Source organism: Mixophyes fleayi, chromosome 3 (assembly GCF_038048845.1).
Source record: "Mixophyes fleayi isolate aMixFle1 chromosome 3, aMixFle1.hap1, whole genome shotgun sequence".
Taxonomy (NCBI): Eukaryota; Metazoa; Chordata; class Amphibia; order Anura; family Limnodynastidae; genus Mixophyes; species Mixophyes fleayi.
The window spans coordinates 175,894,403-175,910,911 of NC_134404.1; the positions used below are offsets into that span (position 1 = coordinate 175,894,403).

Genomic DNA, 16,509 nt, shown 5'->3' on the forward strand with positions numbered 1-16,509 from the left:
AAAGACATTTTTTACTACACACATTATTCTTACATTTCTTCTGATCATTTTTAATCAATGCACTTGCCTGTTATTTACCATTAGATTATGCGTGAGATATTTTACCATTTTCGGTACTGCAGGTCATAGAACTCTGTGGTGACAGCTAATGTCTAATAGGTGTGTTTCACCTAATGTACACTGGTAGCTGTTACTACCAATCATGTCATTTGACCCACTGTGTACAGGGGCGCCTATGGTCCACAATTTTTTTCTGATTGCTTCATTGATTCAGGCAGCATATCAGATGTGCAAATGCTGCCCAGATTAGAGAAACCAACTGTGTTTCTCAAATTGATTGTACATATGTATTCTAAAATTCTGATTTTCAGCGTGAATTCCTCGAATCTTTGACAAAATCAAGAACCATTGACAAAATCAAGAACCTTAAACACGTTCGACCCAGTTACTACACTGTCAGGATTCAAACTGCGGGTCTTCTGTATCTGTGGACTGCTGCTCTGCTGACTGCAGGGTCGGACTGGCCTGAAGGGCAGTCAGGGTATTCCCCGGTTGGCCCCGACGCCTGATAGCTCCACCCTCTTCATTGGTGGGGCAGAGCAAGGTGCTAAAAAAAAAGAAAACTTACCTGATCGCAGCACGGTCGCCCCTCCTTCCTTCTCTCTGCTCCGTTCGCACTGAATGTCAGGCGTGATGTCATCATGTCACGTCGACATTCAGTGAGGAGCGGTGCAGAGAGGAGCTTACAAGCAAGAAGACAGAAGACAAGAAGAGAAGAAGAGAAGAAAAGAGATTAAAGATGTGAATAGAAAGGTAAGTAAAGGAACGGAGGCAAGGGGGAAAGCAGAGTAATGAAGAGGGGGAGGGGGTGAACAGCATGGCACAGAGTGATGAAGGGGGGGTGAGCAGCATGGCACAGAGTGATGAAAGGAGGGGAAGCAGCATGGCACAGAGTGATGAAGGGGGGGAAGCAGCATGGCACAGAGTATTGAAGGGAGGAGGAAAGCAGCATGGCACAGAGTGATGAAAGGGGGGTGGAAAGCAGCATGGCACAGTGATGAAGGGGTGGTGAGCAGCATGGCACAGTGATGAAGGGGTGAGCAGCATGGCACAGAGTGATGAAGGGGGAGCAGCATGGCACAGAGTGATGGGGTGAGCAGCATGGCAAAGAGGGGTGAAGGGAGGGAAACAGCATGGCATAGAGTGATGGGGTGAGCAGCATGGCAAAGAGGGGTGAAGGGAGGGAAACAGCATGGCATAGAGTGATGAATGGGGGGAAGCAGTGTGGCACAGGGTGATGAAGAGGGGAGCAGAATAGTACAAAGTGATGAAAGGGTGGAGGAGGAAGCAGAATGGCACAGTATGATAAGGAGGGAAGCAGCATGGCACAGTGCGATGAAGGGGTGAAGCAGCATGACACAGTGTGATGAAGGTGGCCTGGAGAACTGGGAAGCAAAAGCAGCATGGCACAGTGTGATGTAGTGGGGGCCAGGTGAAGGGGGGGGGTAGCAAGGAGGGCACAATGTGATCATAAGGGGGCACAGCGTGGTGATCATAAGGGGGCACAGCGTGGTGATCATAAGGGGGCACAGCATGGTCATCATAAGGGAATACAGCGTGGTGATGATGAAGGGGCTCAGTAATGTGTGTGATGGCACAGGAGACTTGTGGCAATGTAGTGTGTGTGTTTTTGTGTGATGGCACAGCAGTCTTGTGGCAATGTAGTGTGTATGTGTGTGATGGCACAGGGGACTTGTGGCAATATAGTGTGTGTGATGGCACAGGGGGCTTGTAGCAATGTAGTGTGTGTGATGGCACAGGGGGCTTGTAGCAATGTAATGTGTGGTGTGTATGATGGCACAGGGGGCTTGTGGCAATGTAGTATGTGAAGGCACAGGGGGCTTGTGGCAATGTAATGTGTGGTGTGTATGATGGCACAGGGGACTTGTGGCAATATAGTGTGTGTGATGGCACAGGGGGCTTGTGGCAATGTAATGTGTGGTGTGTATGATGGCACAGGGGGCTTGTGGCAATGTAGTATGTGAAGGCACAGGGGGCTTGTGGCAATGTAGTATGTGAAGGCACAGGGGGCTTGTGGCAATGTAATGTGTGTGTGTGTGTGTGTGTGTGTGAGGTAAGTGGCGGCTAATTAATGGGTGCTCTTTTGTTTGTGGGATGATGGTGGGGTAATTTAATTTATTAGTGGGGGCTATTAATTTAAGATGGGGTGGTTTGGGGGCTATTAATTGAATGTGGGGGTGAGTTTGGGGGAATGAGATCTATTTATTAAATGTGAATATGAATTATTTAATGGCAGCTATGGTTGTGGAAAAAGACAAATTTATTAAATGTAAATACTATTAATTTATTGCTGTGACTGTTTGGAGGGAGGGAAATAGGTTTATTTATTAAATAGGAATACTATTATTTTAATGTTGGGGCTGGAGGAAGGCATAATTATTAATCATGGGTGCTATTGATTTAATGCCAAGGCTGGTTGACATTTTCTAAATTAACCCATTTTTTTTTTTCAAATATGGCCCCCAACATTCCAAGATCCATACAAGCCGCAACTAAAGAAATCAGCAGCCACAGGTGGTGAAAGCGACAAAAACAGGTAGGAGAGAGCAGGACAGTCTGTCAAATGTTCTGTGTACTCTTTATATACACACTGCATTCTTTATATACTACACTTTGGTGCTAGCTGTCCTTCATGGGCTTGCCACACCCCCTCTAGTAGTTTGGTTACGCCCCTCTAGTGGCTTTCCACACCCCCTTTGGTGGGCCTCTACCATTTCCCCCTGTGGGCGCTTCATGCCCCAGTCTGACTGAGCTATTCTGGCTGCTGGACAATTCTTTGCCTCTGCTCTGTGTTCTAGCTCAGTTTCATTGATCTCCTGATGTTCCAGCATGTTCTAGCTCCTTCACTTGACTTCCTATAAAAGCCTTGCCTGTTCCTGTCTTCTTTGCCAGATTACTGTGCTCTTGCCAGTAATCTAGTTGCTGTTGCTGCATTCTGCCTCCAGTTAACTACTACTCATGTACCGACCTCAAATTATTCTCAGCTACGCCTCTACCTGAACCCTTTGCCTTATTCCCTTACTGTGTATCGAACCCGGCTACTGTTGACCATTCTTTATTATATAATCCTCTTGTGGCCTGCCTTCCTTCTTGTCACTAGACTCCTATTCAGACTCCTGACCATTACATACACGTTCAAGTTCATTTTAAAATATTTTTGCAGTTCTTGATTGCGAATGGCATGTTTGGGGCCTTGACCAGTGAAATCAGTGACATTTTATCAAATTTTGAATCAGATAATTTTTTTAACATCTCTAGTCCAGATCAGTGAAGCGCTCAGAAGAAGTAAAGAAGTCCTAACACCACTACAGACAGCAGGTCACGCAACCGGTTGCAACGTACAGTAAAGAGACCTGAAACCCTTGACACATGTTGCTTCTGTTGGTTTAATAAATGATTCAGATGTCAGGTGGTATAACATTAAAACCACTGACAAGTGATGTGAATAGCATCTTGTTGCAATGACACCTGTCACGGGGTGGGCTATATTAGGCAGCAAGTGAACAGGCAGTTCTTGAAGTTGATGTGTTGAAAGCTGGGAAAATAGGCAAGCGTAAGGATCAGAGCGACTTTAACAAGGGCCATTTTGGGATGGCTACAGACTGGGTCAGAGCATATGCAATACGGCAGATATTGTGGGGTGTTCCCTGTATGCAGTGGCACCAAAACTGGACCCTGGAGCAATGGAAGAAGGTGGCCTGGTCTTATGAATCACTATTTCTTTTACATCATGTGAACAGCTGGGTGTATATGCATCATTTTACCTGGGGAAGAGATGGTACCAGGATGCACTATGGGAACTGGGCAAGCCGGCGGAAGCATTGTGATGCTCTGGGCAATGTTCTGCTGGATCTAAATCTAGGGTTCTGGCATTCATGTGGATGTTACTTTGACACGTACCACCTACCTAAACATTGTTGCACACTATGTACACCCCTTCATGACAACAGTATTCCCTGATGGCAATGGCCTCTTTCAAAGGATAATGCACCCTGTCACCACATTGTTAAAATTGTTCAGGAATGGTTTGAGGAACATGACAAAGAGTTCAAGGTGTTGACCTGGCCTCCAAATTCTCCAGATCTCAATCCGATCGAGTATATGTGGGATGTGCTAGAAAACTAAGTCAAGACCATGGAGGCCCCACCTCGCAACTTACATGACTTAAAGGATCTGCTGCTAATGTCTTGGTGCCAGATACCACAGAACAACTTTAGAGGTCCTGTGGAGCCTTGAGGCTGTTTTGGCGGCACGAGGGGGACCTACACAATATCAGTCAGGGATTTTTTTGTGTTGTCCTCTGGTGGAGTGAAAATTACCTATTGAGAAGACCTGGATAGAACACTACCACTGAGTGACTTTCTTATTGATATTCCATACCCCAGGAACGGACCTGTCTAGAAGTTGTTACACAATCGGGGATCATGCAACAGACAAATTACATACAAAGATGGTTATTTACAAACATTGCTCAAAGTAGAAAATCACAACTAAATCCACACCAAACAATCAACATTGGCAAAAGATTGCTGGTTATTGGTTACTTTACACAATATACTGATTTTATGAAAAAAAAAAATCATCTTCCAAAGCAGAGTGTTCATTTTTATGGTTTGATGGATATTTCCCTTTTTTTAAAATTAAATTACATATTTAACTTCAACTTATTTATTGTTAATAATACAAATAATTATATAATGATCATCAATATTATTCACTTTTTTTATGTTCAACCATCATTAAATATAAATTTTTAATTATTCCAGTGAATCAGCATCATCATCAACATTTATTTATATAGAGCCAGCAAATTCCGTAGCGCTTTACAATTGGGACAAACATTAATAAGACAATACTGGGTAATAAATACAGACAGAGAGGTAAGAGAACCCTGCTCGAAAGCTTACAATCTATAGGAAATATGATAATACTGCATTAATTGGATTAGAGTATGAGTGAATAAGTTATCACTTGATCAATATGGACTGAGATAGAATATAATATAATGGGATGTGGGTGAAAACCGGATTTGCCAGAATACCAGAACACCGGAATGATTTGTCTCTCTGCAGCACCCTTGCTGCTTGGTGTCTTGAGTGAAGCTTGTTGTGTTCGCTCTCCCTATACAGTGCATTCTATTCTTCTACACAGATATCTTCTCTGTAATATGTGGAACAACTATTCCACATATTATATTGCATATATACTGTGTGTATGTGTGTAAATATATATTTATATATAATTCTGTATATCAAAGCTATATATTCTAGTTATCCGTTCAAACTGCCTGAATGTATGTCGGAATGAAGAACTGATTGCATTACCCATCCATTTCATCTGCCAGAATGGAGCCCCAAGGACCTTAATCATCCATTTCGGCTGCAGGAATGAAGCTCCTAGGACCGTAGCCATCCATTCCGGTTGTCAGAAAGGGTCTGCCAGTACCTTAGCCATCCATTTCGGCTTAGCCATCCATTTCGGGTGCTGGAATAGGGCTCTGAGTACATTAATAATCCATTCTGGCTGCCGGTATGGAGTTCTAAGGACATTTGCTATCCATTCCGGCTGCTGAAATGGAGCTCTGAGGAACTTAACCATCCATTCCGGCTACAGGAATGGAGGTCTGGGTACATTAAACATGCATTCCGGCAGCCAGAATGGATCTCTGAGTACATTAATCATCCATTCTGGCACCCAAAATGGAGGATTTATATAAACAAAACCTTATTGCGAGACCCAGAATGGATCGCTAAGATACTCAGCCATCTATTCCGGCACCCGGAATGGATGGCTAAGGTACTGAGACATCTATTCCGGCACCCGGAATGGATGGCTAAGGTACTGAGACATCTATTCCGGCACCCGGAATGGATGGCCAAGGTACTGAGATATCCATTCCGGCACCCGGAATGGATGAATAAGGTACTCTGGGCCAGATTCTGGCACTTGGAATAGTTGTAATAGTTCTCTAAAATACTTGGAGCCCAATTCTGGTAGCCAGGAAGCATGACTAAGGTACTCAGGCATCCATTCCATCAGCTGGAATGGATGGCTAAGATATCGAGACATCCATTCCGGCACCCGGAATGAATGGCTAAGACATTGAGACACCCATTCCGGCACATGGAATGAATGGCTAGGTTACTCTGAGCCCAGATTCCGGCACTTGGAATAGTTCTATAAGATACTTGGAGCCCAATTCTGGTAGCCAGGATGCATGACTAAGGTACTCAGGCATCCATTCCATCAGCTGGAATGGATGGCTAAGATATCGAGACATCCATTCCGGCACCCGGAATGAATGGCTAAGACATTGAGACACCCATTCCGGCACATGGAATGAATGGCTAGGTTACTCTGAGCCCAGATTCCGGCACTTGGAATAGTTCTATAAGATACTTGGAGCCCAATTCTGGTAGCCAGGATGCATGACTAAGGTACTCAGGCATCCATTCCATCAGCCGGAATGGATGGCTAAGATATCGAGACATCCATTCCGGCACCCGGAATGAATGGCTAAGACATTGACACACCCATTCCGGCACCTGGAATGAATGGCTAAGTTACTCTGAGCCCCATTCTGCCAGCTGGAATGGATGGCTAAGGTCCTCGGAGCTCCATTCTGGCAGCCGGAATGGATGGCTAAGGTACTAAGACATCCATTCTGGCACCCAAAATAGATGATTAAGGTACTCTGGGCCAGATTCCGGCACTTGGAATATTGGAATAGTTCTCTCAGATACTTGGAGTCCAATTCTGGTAGCCAGGATGCATGACTAAGGTATTCAGACATCCATTCCATCAGCCAGAATGGATGGCTAAGATATCGAGACATCCATTCCGGCACCCGGAATGAATGGCTAAGACATTGAGACACCCATTCCGGCACCTGGAATGAATGGCTAAGTTACTCTGAGCCCCATTCTGGCAGCCGGAATGGATGGCTAAGGTGCCCAGAGCTCCATTCCGGCAGCTGGAATAGATGGGTAATGCACTCAGCGCTCCATTCCGACATACATTCAGGCAGGTAGAATGGGTAGCTATAATACACAGAAATATAAACATATATAATATATATATATATATATATATATATATATATATATATATATATATATATATATACACAATTCAATATATATATATATATATATATATATATATATATATATATATATATGCAATATAATATGTGTAATAGTTGTTCTACATATTACAGAGAACATATCTGTATGTGTAGTAGAATAGAATGCACTATACACGCATAGAAACCACATGCTGATATAACCTCTCAGCTCCCCCCTGCAGGTGTAGGACACTGTAAACGGTGAGTTGCCTGCTGCTAAAGCTCATGTGACATACCAGGGGACAGAGCTAGCACCAGCCGCATTTACAGCAGCGACAGCTGAGCTTCACAAGGAGGAGGAGCTCCTTGCCTCCCAGACAATACAATCACACACTGTATCAGCACTAAACACTGCATGTATACACTATACACATCCCTCTGCACCGCATACATGTCACTCTCTGTGCACATAAGCTATCACCTCATAACTACCAGCTACAGCAGCCTCTATCACCTCGGAGGACAGACAGCCAGAGCTCCAAACACCAACAAGCTGCCTGAGAAATTACAGTGCCTGCATCCCTGTCTTTTCCATCTGATGCTGACAGAAGGTGAGCTGTTGTGTTGGTATTAGCAGGTGCCTTTACCACCTTTGTCAGTGCTTAACATTGCTGAATACTTTGGGCTCAAAAATATGTAACATTCCCTCTGTGCATTTTTGCTTTCCATAAGGCTGCTCATTTATTTGGCAGACACAGGTCAGCGAGGGATGCTATGGGGCTTCATACTTTGACTGGGCAGGCAATGTTCAGCCTGAATACCAGGTACTTGTTTGTTAGTGATGAGTGCAAGCTGGCTGGCAACTAGCTAAGCCTCCTCCAGTTTCTATGGGTGAACCAGTTGAATACTGAAGTGTTTGACAATGACTTATCATTCCATTGAAGTTCTGGTGTTTATCATGGGTCAGTTGCTGATGTGTGTTCAATTAGAAAAATAATCACGCTTTCTTGTCGTGCATTAAGTATTGTACTGCATGTCCAGACTACTGCATTGCTATGTTCCATAAATACCATTCTAATCTGCACTAAGGTATGTGATGAGAAAAACTATTACATGTTGATTTGTGTCTAAGAATAATCTGTATTATAGTTGCAGTTGTATTGGAACGTTTTTACTGTGGGCGGCTAATTCAATGTAGACCAGAAAAAAGCCAGGTGTATGACATCATCTACCGAGCTTTAGAAAACATGGAGCCACACTGAGAGCAAATATTACTGGAACAAAAAGTAATTTGTGAAATGCTGTGGCAGTGGCCTATGAAAGAATAAATACCTCAGCAGCCTCATACTGGAACATGGAAAATCAATCTACATTGTGTTGCTGATTTCAGATAATAAGGTAGAAGCAGCTAGGAAAACCCTGCTCTAACATTGCTGTGATTACTGTATGAAATGAGCAGAGTCTTATTTTAGTGTGATTTTAAAGATGCATTTGGGGTTAGGCCATAAAAAGATATAAGGAACTCCAGACTTGAACTATTAAAGCAGGAAAGTGTGATCATGTGCCTTCTCGCACTCCAGCTGTAAATCTTTTTATAGCATCCCATGCCTTGTATGCTGAGAACACATCCATCAGATAGCAACATAAGCGGGGACAAATGATGTGGCCATGGTAAGGCAATGAAAGATAATCACACTTCTGTCTGGATCTCTGTGGAGCTGTTCAACTTATCTGCACTGTATATTTCCTTAAATACAGTACATCTGTACTCATTTCTACAGTATGTCACAGGATTAAAGCCAACTATATTGTATATATAATATTAAGGATGTGTATATTAGGGAATTGTATTTTATTTGTATTGGGGATTTAGGTAAATTAGGAACAACACATTTAGGAATATCTTTCCAGGGGCGCACGCAGGATTGTTAGGGAAAAAAAAAAAAAAAAGCGAGATGCGCAGCTGCTCCGTTTCGGCAGCATTGTACTATACAGCATCTGCGGCGCTGTCAAAGAAGCGTCCGTGGCGGTGCCGTATACAATACAGCACCGCCGCGGGCGCTTCTTTGACAGCGCCACGGCTGCTGTAAAGTACAGTGCCGCTATGTGGGGCACTTCGTTAGCGGAGGGGAGGGGTTTCTGGAGATCCCCTGCGTGCACCACTGCTTTCTAGTGTAGAACTTTTTGGGTATTTTGAACAAATACAGGTTTGATTGTATTTCAAGACACATATGAGTAGCCAGAGGCGGAACTAGCAAGCTGTGGGCCCCAGTACAGGGAGGCGGGGAGGAGGGAACCAACGCCCCTTGATCCTTTGCATTATCTCCATGGGCCACGGTGCAGCGAGGCGGGGAGGAGGGAACTAACGCCCCTTGATCCTTTGCATTATCTCCATGGGCCCCTGTGCAGGGAGGCGGGGAGGAGGGAGCCGGTGCCTCCGACCCTCTGCATCTGCCATGCAGCAGGCCCCATTATCTTCATGGGCCCCAGTGCAGGGTGGCGGAGAGGAGGAAACCAAGGCCCCTTGATCCTTTGCATTGTCTCCATGGGCTCCGGTGCAGGGAAGCGGGGAGAAGGGAACCATTGCCCCTTGATCCTCTGCATTATCTCCATGGGCCACGGTGCAGGGAGGCGGGGAGGAGGGAACCAAGGCCCCTTGATCCTTTGCATTGTCTCCATGGGCACCAGTGCAGGGTGGCATGGACGAGGGAACCGGGGCCTCAGATCCTCTGCATTATGTCCATGGGCCCCAGTGCAGGTTGGTGGGGCGGAGGGATATGGGGTCTCTGACCTTCTGCATTATCTCCATGGGCCCCAGTGCAGGGTGTCGGGGAGGAGGGAACCGGGCCCTCCGACCCTCTGCAATATGTCCATGGGCCCCGGTGCAGGGTGGTGGGGAGGAAGGAACCTGGGCCTCCGACCTTCTGCATTATCTCCATTGGCCCCAGTGCAGGGTGTCGGGGAGGAGGGAACCGGGGCCTCCGACCCTCTGCATTATGTCCATGGGCCCCGGTGCAGGGTGTTGGGGAGGAAGGAACCGGGGCCTCCGACCTTCTGCATTATCTCCATTGGCCCCGGTGCAGAGTGGCGAGGAGGAGGGAAATGGGGTCTCCGACCTTCTGCATTATCTCCATGGGCCCCGATGCAGGGTGTCGGGGAGGAGGGAAACGGGGCCGCTGACCTCCTGCATTATCTCCATGGGCCCCTGTGCTGGGTGGCGGGGAGGAGGGAACCGGGGCCTTCAATCCTCTGCATCTGCCATGCAGCAGGACCCATTATCTCCATGGATCCAGGTGCACGGTACCTGCCTCACCAATGGTAATTCTGCCACTGTGAGTAACTATTGCGGTGTTTACACACAGGGACACTTTTCATGTACACAGGGTAACCCAGAGAAAGAATCCCTGTTGAGAACACACCACCAGTACACCCATCTTGTAAATGCTGGACCAGTCCAATGTTCCTATGAACTGTGAGCAGCCTCTCTACATGCATCAATAATATTGTAATGTATGCACATTCTGCTCCTACAGTGTCCTGGAACTCGTCTCAGAGCAGTGGACCGTGGATTCATTGAAAAGCCTATACATGGGGAAACGTAATGTCATCACTTTTAATTAGTGGAGATGTACATAGTTATTCATTTTATGGATGTAACAAGTCAAATAAGTATACAAGTAAAAATAGTATGATGCTAGATTAGGGAACTGGAATAGAGCAAGAAGATTTATACATTCCAATACTGTGTCTACTAGTAAGATATGTCTTTTTTAAACAGAGGGCTGTGTTGTCAATGCCCCTCCTCTGGGACCTTTTACATAAATCTGTTTGAATAAGGCAAGTTGTAGTAGTAACGTAACACTGGACACCTTTGTGGTTACATCCCTGACTGGTATTATGTTGCATGGACATATAACTATTTTCTATTATCTTAATGATCTCCACCCACTATTTATAAACACTATTTTTAATTAAAACAAACTGGTTAAAAATAAAATTATTAGAGGCTACTGTTAATCATAAGTGTAATGGTAAATAAAGCTCATCAATGAGAGATAATGATGAAAAAAGCACTACCTACTCCTGATAGAAACTGATAAATTAGAATTACCTACATACAATTTGTGTATGTTGGATTCACTCAATGAGAGTTATTTGCCAACAACATCCTTCCTCATATAGCCTGCCACAGAGATTTATGCTAAAAAAATGATTTTTTTTTTTTCAGGGGATTGTTACTTTAATATACTCTCTGCTAAAATGCCACTTAACCACTGACATCTAAAAATCACATTATACTAATATTTTTAGTAAAAGCATGTAAGCAGGTATGGTGTTGGAACCATTTGTTTCCAATGACCCTATATCCACTTCACTTGCGTCTGTGGTTTGGAGCATTTGCCTGAGCATTTGCCTGATCTACTTACCTGTGTTCACTGTAAGTAAACACGTTAGGGCTAGTAGTGCGTCCTCCATTGATCCCCAATCCCCCAAAAGCAAGTGGATGCACTAGTTACAACCTCACGTCGAAGCCTCTGTTCCTCTCTCTGGCAGACTTTAGCCTGGGCGGTAAGTACACAGCACTGGCCCATAAGTAGCGGTCAACCCTTAAAGGGTGGTTTTCGGTACAAAATATATTTATCAGTATAAAAAATCCTGATTGAACTCTCCTCAGGATATGTCATTTCTGATTACACCACCAATATTGTGAGAGCATTACAGCTGGGTGAATTCCATCACATTCCCTGTTTTGCTCACACAATAAACTTGGTGGTGCAGAGCTTTTTAAAAAATGACAGGGTCATGCAGGAGATGCTGTCTCTGGCCCGTAAAATATGTATAAGCATGTAGAAGATTGCAGCAGCTACAAGAGCAATTTACTTTGCCCTGCCACCAACTTAAGTAAGAGATGGTGACAAGGTGGAATTCCACCCTGTATATGCTTCTGCGGATGAAGGAACAGCGAAAAGCCATCCACGCTTACTCTACAAGCCATGACATTGGGAAAGGAGGGGGGATGTATTTTACTCAAGCGCAGTGGAGAATACTTTCCGTGTTCTGCAAGGTGCTGAAACCATTTGAAGTAGTCACCTGTGAAGTGAGTTCAGACACTGCTAGCTTGAGTCAAGTTATTCCCTTAATTGGACTTTTGGAAAAGGAGGAGATTAAACAAAGCAATTACACTAAGTATGTTGGACATGTAGATCAAGTACTTTATTCGCTTCTCCAGGATCCAAGAGTTATCAAAATCTTGAACTTCGATCACTACATTTTGGCCACTGTGCTTGATCCTAGGTTTAAGAGCTATGTTTTCTCTTTGTTTCCAATTAGCCCAGATGTAAAGAGATGCAATTCGCTCCTGGTGAGCATGATGACAGCTCAAGTGTTACGCGACAGGACAGCATCTCCTCCTTAAGTTTCTCACTCAACTACTGCTATGAAAAAACTTAGCTTTCCCAAGAGACCCAGGGATGATGCAGATGACTTGGCACAACATTTTGGTCTGGTCTAAAAGAATTGACCAAAAAACGTGACACCACTGCCGTAACTCCACCTGATCCTACTATCAACATCCAAAGGATGGTGGAAGATTATTTTAATGACAGCATAGAAATGGAAACATCGGACAGTCCCTTTACCTATTGGGAGGATAAAAAGGGAATTTGGAGACCGATGTACCAACTCGCTTTGCACTGCCTAAGCTGCCCACCCTCCAGTGTGTACTCGGAAAGAGTTTACAGCACAGCCAGGAACCTAGTCAGCGATCGACGTAGGAGGCTACTTCCTCAAAATGTGGAAAAGATGATGTTCATAAAAATTAACTTCAATTTCCACGAGGAAGGCTTTCTCACCAATTACATCAAAATACTGAGACTTCTGTAATGGTGGATTCCAGCGGTGATGTAAAAAATAATGTGTGAGGGTGATGTACAAACTGATGAGGGTGAGGATGAGGCTGAGGATGATGACAACAACATCTTTCTACAGTAGAGTTCATTAATAGCACTGTTCGCTTAGGTGCCTTAAACCCATTGTTAGCTTGTTTTGTGGGGGTCCAAACAAACCAAGCACATCAGCCACAAAAGTGGCACTCCTTGTCGCTGAAGTGCTTGGGTAGGTGGGAGGGGCCAAGGGCAATTCCATCTTGCACCACTTTTCCTTTCAGCTACCGCTGTGTACCAATGTTACCTACATGTGCTATATACTGTTGTGTGCTTAGCAAAAATCTTAGCGCTCATTGCCATGTATTAGCTGTAGAATTACCACAGTTATCCAAAAAACGAGTGAAGCGATCAAATGAACCATAACTGGTTTCATGATCCAAGGACAATTCCATCTTGCACCACTTTTATTTTCTGCCACTGCTGTGTGCCAATGTTTCCTAGATGTGCTATGAACTGCTGTGTGTTGAGTCATTGCTCTGTCGCTTAGCATCCAGCCAGGTCGCTGCAGTCTTTGTTTGAAAATGTATGAAAATAATATCGCGACCTGTGAGGTGTTCAAAATTGACTGCAGATGACTTGAAATTAGTGTTCTTGAGGTCAATAATAATGTAGAGGAAAAAAAGCAAAATTATGTGATTTTAGCAAAAAGAATAGGGTAGGGATTTTAGAAAAAAATAGGGTTCCAAAACCAAAGCACGCAAGGGCGGTTTTGCCAAAACCAAAACACAAAGTTAATTCAGATCCAAAACCAAAACCAGAACATGGGGGTCAGTGAACATCTCTAATTTATATATGTATGTGTATATATATATATATATATATATATTAGAGATGGTCACTGACCCCCGTGTTTTGGTTTTGGATTCGGTTTTGGATCTGGATTACCGTCGTGTTTTGGTTTTGGTTTTGGTTTTGCAAAACCGCCATTGCGTGTTTTGGTTTTGGTTTTGGTTTTGTTTGGTTTTGTTTTGCTATTTTTTGGGAAAATCCATGTTTTGGGCCTAAATTAACCCAATTTAGTGCTCCAACTGTTTTAGAGACAAGTAATCTAATTGTTGAGGTAATAAATCATCCAAAAAAACAGTTTAATTCTTCGTTGGTAGGCCTATTCTACACACAAAACAGATTGTCTTCCTCTCCATCTATGCATATTGGCAATGCAGCCATCGTCTTTGAATGTATATTACACCCTACACTTATAGTTAAATATGTAAAGAAATGGAAAAAGCCAGTTTGGTTTCTGTCTCTCAAGGCCCCCCTCCACTTGTATAAAATAGCAAAAAATTCAGCCATTATAGACTGTACAATATTAATTGACATGGAGAAAGCCAGTTTGGTTTCTGTCTCTCTAGGCCCCCCTCCACTTGTATAAAATACTAAAAAATTCAGCCATTATAGACTGTACAATATTAATTGACATGGAGAAAGACAGTTTGGGGTCACTCTGTCTCTCTAGGCCCCCCTCCACTTGTATAAAATACCAAAAAATTCAGCCATTATAGACTGTACAATATTAATTGACATGGAGAAAGCCAGTTTGGTTTCTGTCTCTCTAGGCCCCCCTCCACTTGTATAAAATACTAAAAAATTCAGCCATTATAGACTGTACAATATTAATTGACATGGAGAAAGACAGTTTGGGGTCACTCTGTCTCTCTAGGCCCCCCTCCACTTGTATAAAATACCAAAAAATTCAGCCATTATAGACTGTACAATATTAATTGACATGGAGAAAGCCAGTTTGGTTTCTGTCTCTCTAGGCCCCCCTCCACTTGTATAAAATACTAAAAAATTCAGCCATTATAGACTGTACAATATTAATTGACATGGAGAAAGACAGTTTGGGGTCACTCTGTCTCTCTAGGCCCCCCTCCACTTGTATAAAATACCAAAAAATTCAGCCATTATAGACTGTACAATATTAATTGACATGGAGAAAGCCAGTTTGGTTTCTGTCTCTCTAGGCCCCCCTCCACTTGTATAAAATACTAAAAAATTCAGCCATTATAGACTGTACAATATTATGAAAAATGGACAAAGCCAGTTTAGGGTCACTCTGTCTATGACACCCTACCCTTAAGGATAAATTGCCCTAACAGCAGCCTTTCAAGATGGTATGTGATATGGAAATGCCACAAGTCCCTTTCCTCTTTGGGGGTAGATTGCACCCTACACTTACATAGAAAGTTTTAAAAAGATGTTATCGGCATCATCTTCAGCTTCATCCTCACCCTCATCAGTGTGTACGTCATCATCACAGACTATCAATTCATCGCCGCTTGAATCCGCCATTAGAGAACAGTCAGTGCTTGGATGTCTTGGATGGTGAAGGCCTTCCTCGTGGAAGATGTAGTTCATTTTTATAAACATCATTTTCTCCACATTTTTGGGAAGTAACCTTCTACGGCGATCACTGACTAAGTTCCCTGCTGTGCTGAACACTCGTTCAGAGTACACACTGGAGGGTGGGCAGCTTAGGTATTGCAAAGCAAGTTTGTACATGGGTTTCCAAATGGCCTGCTTTTCTTCCCAGTAAGGAAAGGGACTGTCTGACATTTCCATATCAACTACCTCTTGAAAGTAATCCTCCACCATCCTTTGCATGTTTATACTCATATTGGATGGACTTATGGGCAAAGTGACACATTTTTTTGAAAAATCCTTCAAACCAGCCCAGATGTTAAATTGTTCTCGTCTGCCCCCTGTGTCTTCCCTGCTTCTTTTTTGGAAATTTAATTTTTTACGAGCAACAGCTTGAGAAAGTGAAGGAGGACACGTCGTCAAGCCGAGGCCCAGTTCAGCGGCCAACTTGCTGAGCAATAGCTCCTTGCAAAAGTTCACATCTCGCTCATTTACAAGTAAAGACTCAATGTAGGTTTTAAACCTTGGATCAAGCACAGTGGCCAAAACGTACTGATCCGAGTTCAAGATCTTAATAACTCGAGGATCATTGTGAAGCGAATTAAGTACTTGATCGACAAGGCCAACATACTTTGCTGAATTGCTTGCTTTCAGCTCCTCCTTCATTTTCTCAAGCTGCTTTTCCAATAGTCTAATTAAAGGAATGACTTGGCTCAAACTAGCAGAGTCTGCACTGACCTCACATGTCACAACTTCAAATGGTTTCAGCACCTTGCACAGCACTGAAAGGATTCCCCACTGTGCAAGAGTGAAATACATCCCCCCTCCTTTCCCAATGTCATGACTTGTGCAATATGCTTGGATGGCTTTGCGCTGTTCCTCCATCCTCTGAAGCATGTACAGGGTGGAATTCCACCGAGTTACCACCTCTTGCTTAAGTTGGTGGCAGGGCAAGTTAAACTGCTCTTGGAGCTGCTGTAATCTCCTACATGCTGTGGCTGAATGCCTGAAATGGCCTGAAATTTTACGGGCCACCGAAAGCATCTCCTGCACCTC

General features: G+C 43.9%; 1 protein-coding gene across 3 annotated transcripts in view; it reads left to right on the plus strand.

The window, feature by feature from the left end:
- The first annotated feature begins 7,456 nt into the window (after nucleotides 1–7,456).
- Nucleotides 7,457–16,509, plus strand: part of KLHL32 (kelch like family member 32) — a 165,741-nt gene continuing 156,688 nt past the window's right edge. For all 3 annotated transcript variants that reach the window (XM_075202813.1, XM_075202814.1, XM_075202816.1), the window contains exon 1: nucleotides 7,457–7,758. The gene's annotated coding sequence lies outside the window, so the exon portion shown is untranslated. The remainder of the gene's footprint in view (nucleotides 7,759–16,509) is intronic.